This window comes from Rhagoletis zephyria, unplaced genomic scaffold, assembly GCF_001687245.7.
Source record: "Rhagoletis zephyria isolate East Lansing unplaced genomic scaffold, Rhagoletis_zephyria_1.1 Rzeph_scaffold_10291, whole genome shotgun sequence".
In the NCBI taxonomy this organism is placed as follows: Eukaryota; Metazoa; Arthropoda; class Insecta; order Diptera; family Tephritidae; genus Rhagoletis; species Rhagoletis zephyria.
The window spans coordinates 1-4150 of record NW_016167369.1 but is presented as its reverse complement, the minus strand read 5'-3'; the positions used below and the strand labels follow the sequence as shown (position 1 = coordinate 4150).

The 4150-nt window shown below is 39.9% G+C and overlaps 1 pseudogene; it reads right to left on the bottom strand.

Moving 5' to 3' along the window:
* Positions 1–1284: 1284 nt before the first annotated feature.
* Positions 1285–3139, bottom strand: LOC108376341 (uncharacterized; annotated as a pseudogene).
* Between the last annotated feature and the right edge of the window lie 1011 nt (positions 3140–4150).

Genomic DNA, 4150 nt, shown 5'->3' with positions numbered 1-4150 from the left:
AAAATTTAATGAGCTACAAAATTGCATACTCAGAATTTCTACCTTGAATTTAAATACAGAAATTATTTCAATGCTACCTTACGAAAAGCATTCACATTTGCTTATACACGCATTTATGTATATTTTTACTATGTATTTCTGGAGAAATTCTCAGCTAATTCCTTCAAATTTACTCGAACGTAATCAATAGTAAAAACTTAATCCTCAACTAACAGTTCCTGCGCATGGCGACATTTCGTCGGGTATTCGCGTGTGCGAAATTACGCATCTTTAATACTTTTAGAAGTTTTTAATCGTGTCTCCTCGCGTAATCGCCTTATCTGAACAAATAGCCTATTTGATTTGATAATAGTAATCCCTTTTAAAATGTAAATGTTTAACCAGGCATAATATTTATAAACATACACACACTGAGCTTTTGCAACGTCTATAAAAAGATTTAGCAGCCACAGACCTCAAGTTCCATTTTCAGCGCATTTATGCCAAATATGTATAAACAGATGTCATTAAACTGTCTAAGTAAGCTCCTTGGAGGGCGACCACCTTACCTAACCTAATCTGTGTATATTTGTATGTATGTATGTATGTGCATATGCTTAGGCCTCTCTGAAATTATGTATTATCGGTGTTAATGCTGGTTCCCAAGGTTCTACTTTCTTGAAATTATAACTGTCAAATGTCTGTATTTCATTCACAAAAATTTGAAAAAAACTTCGATTGCACAGCTTAAGAACTTTTTAAATTTTTTCGCTTATTTGAAATTTCGGTTTTGTAACAATCCTTTGGAAGCCAAAACACAAAATTGTTTTCAAATCTAATTTATAGGAACAGAAACATCATTTTACCGAAATAATCCCCCTGATAGAATTTTTTGTTACTTAACACAGTGCACAATCTTTTAGGTCGATTCTGAAGAAGCAGTCAGGTCATGTGTTGCTGATCTTTACTGCAACTACATAGTACTTACAGCATTTGATCTAATTTCACAACCGTTTTAAAGAAACCCAGGAAAGGTGTCTTTAGAAACCCTCACACACGTCTGAGCACATCTTTGTACTATGTAAATAGTATTTACTAAATAAAAAGATGTATTCTACATAATTTACATTTTACATACATAAATTAAGTTCGACGCCTCTTTTTTATTTAATTTTTTTCTATGTTTATCCTAATTGTATATTCCATGCTATACATACATATCCTCCTTTTTAGCGATTATTGGTACGAAATTTGAATGCGAACATTTACTTTCAATTACAACCTATTTATTTATAAAGCTAAATACCACAAATATCACAACCAGTTAAACTACTGTGTAACTTCCAGTAAGCCACGTCGTTCGTACAACGGCAAGAGCTGCTTGATTATCCGTTGAACATAGGGATTCTTAAAGCAAGTATCCTTGAAGCGAATGCCGCGTTCGTCATCTTGCATTATTGCCCGGAAATCCGCGTCTTCGGTATCTGTGTTGCGTTGAATCGGCAAAACAATACAAGTTGAGTGAAAAGCTGTAAGCGAAGCGCTTTTATTAGAATATTGAATAAAGCAACCAGTTTGCGAAAGCTATCTACTACTTACCGTAAAATGCCTTTTCTTCTAGCTGCAAATGGAACTTGTGCAAGCATGGAATATTGGCTTGGTAGCGTAGTTTGCGCAATGTATCCGAGAAGGTTTCGTAGTAGCAACGTATAAGTTCATCCTGTTGATTTAAATGCAATCGCTCTTCCAATGAGGTGTTGAGGAAATAGTCCAGATCCAATGCTGGGGAGCCCCAAGTTGCATATTGGAAATCAATGATGATCACATCCAAGGGTTCACCGGTATTTTTATTATATTTCACCATCACATTATTTGTCCAGAGATCGCCGTGCGCCAATACATTTACATGGCCTGGTGTGGCATCGAACACTTTCTTGCCGATTTTGGCATAGTTGGACTTCAAGCTCGCCAACTTCTGCGCGTAATACTCGTACCCCTCCCACTAGGCAACACGACGACTGCAAGCCATCATCAGTCCTTCAAACCCGGGCATATAATTGTCTGTGTGGTGATTGAAGAAACCACGATCATAAATTTCCAGGCAGCCACTTTCGCGTTCATTCAGCACCGCAGATGTAGCATGCATCTTAGCTATCTTGCGCAGCACCATTCGGGACAAATCCATATTTAGTCCGTCCAACCGATTGGGCATGATGAATTCACGCACGTTGAGATCCTCGAAAATGAGAGCGGAACGTTCACGATCCACCGCCATTGTTTCGGCGAAGATCTGTTCGTTGTCGCCGATCTCATGCAGCAGTGCGTTCAACTTCGGCAACACCTGTTCATAGATGGACATTTCGCGATTAAAAATATCGTAGGGTTCCATTGTTTTACGCGCAAACTCATCAGCCTCATAGGATGTCTTCACAACATAGTGCCCAGTGGCCACGGTGCCCGCGCCCGTTTGATAGTCGGCGCGTATGCGGCTTAAAACACCACCATAGTTTTCACCTTTTCCCAGCGCTGGCCGGATGTGCCACTTGAGTATTTTTAGATGACTATCTTGGTGGTGAGAACGCAAACAGCGTTCCAGGTAGTCCTTTGTGAGCCAAGCAGGCGCATGTGACTGCTCGAAGTCCACGTTGTGTTGGGAAGCGTTGGAGCCGCTAAAAACTTCCTTCGACAGTTTCGACAGCAAATTCTCAGTTGAGCTCATAATACTTATATCAGGCGTCGACATATTGCACTCTTATCAACCAGAAAACTACAGTTGTAACAATTTTGGTGTAGTAGCAAACATGCGCCCTACTCAAGGCTTAAAAGTCAAATAACAAACGCAATGCTACAAAAGCTGACTTTTTATCTACATATCACACAAGCGAAAAGAAATACACATCCGAGGACCGAGACGATACGACTTAGACTACATACTTTTATGAGTACTCTGATTTATAGCATTGTTACAGAAGAAACACATTTTTTTTTAAGTATTTATTTAAATAAGCTCAGCTGCCACAACAAGTAGCCGTACAATGTTTTGAGATGAATATTTGTAAAGCGCAAATTCTAACCATAAATTAGCGTAGAAAGTAAGTTACATGCACCCCAAATACGTAAACGCTTATACATACATAGATGTATGCAGGTAAATACTGTGTACGCAAATGGAAAAACAGCACCCTGTCTTCTTGTTCTTGCCGCCAAATGTAATTTCTTCCATTGCTCTATTTTAATTAAGTAAGAGAGCCAGGGTGGCTATTTTAGCGACTCTTGTTGTAACGTTGTCCTAACAAATCGAGAGGCAGAAGGCCTAAACTCCAAGGCAATGATGATGACTTTTTCGTTACGCTATGCCAGTATATCAGAATGGATCCAAAGGCTTGCCTATAGATCTAGCCATACATTTATAGACGGCTAGTTTTTGTCATGGCTCAAGGCGCTGAACCTAGAATTTGTACATCTCCGTAGAGAGGATAAGGTCCATTTTTATCGAAACGACATTTAGAAAGCTTTATGCCCCTAACGGAAGTCTCTAACCTAAGTAATAGATAACTCTTGCATTCAAGTTTTTCTCGAAGGTATTACCAAGTATTTCAAATCAGCCTGAAACTTTTCCGAAAACTAACAAACCGCGCGAATGTCGACCGGATATTGAGCAGCGCTCGTTTTATACACCCTTACGGCGTAGATTTAGACCAGGCCGGCCTGGGCTAGGGAAGCTGAGTAGTCACCGGACCTACTAGTCCGAAATACATATGTGAACTTAATCGCGGAATCATAGAGACAGAGGTCCACATCGAACGAGCCAGCTACGCCGGCTAAGAAGGCTAAACGCTATGATGAAGCCATGCCGTCAAACATCAAGCGTGATTCCTAAGTAGCGGAAGAAACAAATGTGAAGGCCAATAAACAGAACCGGCTTGACTGTTTGGGTGGTTCCACAAGCTGAAAATCATTTAATGCAAGGATGACCACTCACTAAAATTACCGAACGAAGTGGTCTAGATGCTTCAGGGCCGCTCTGCTTTAAATTCTCGACTGAAACTGTATTCTTTCACAATCAGAGACGAAGGTGCTTATATATCAAATGATTAGTCAAGGAAACGCAGTAGCAGAAGGTGTAGCAGGTATCGAAACAAAGTCGAGGGATGGAAGCCAGAACTACATC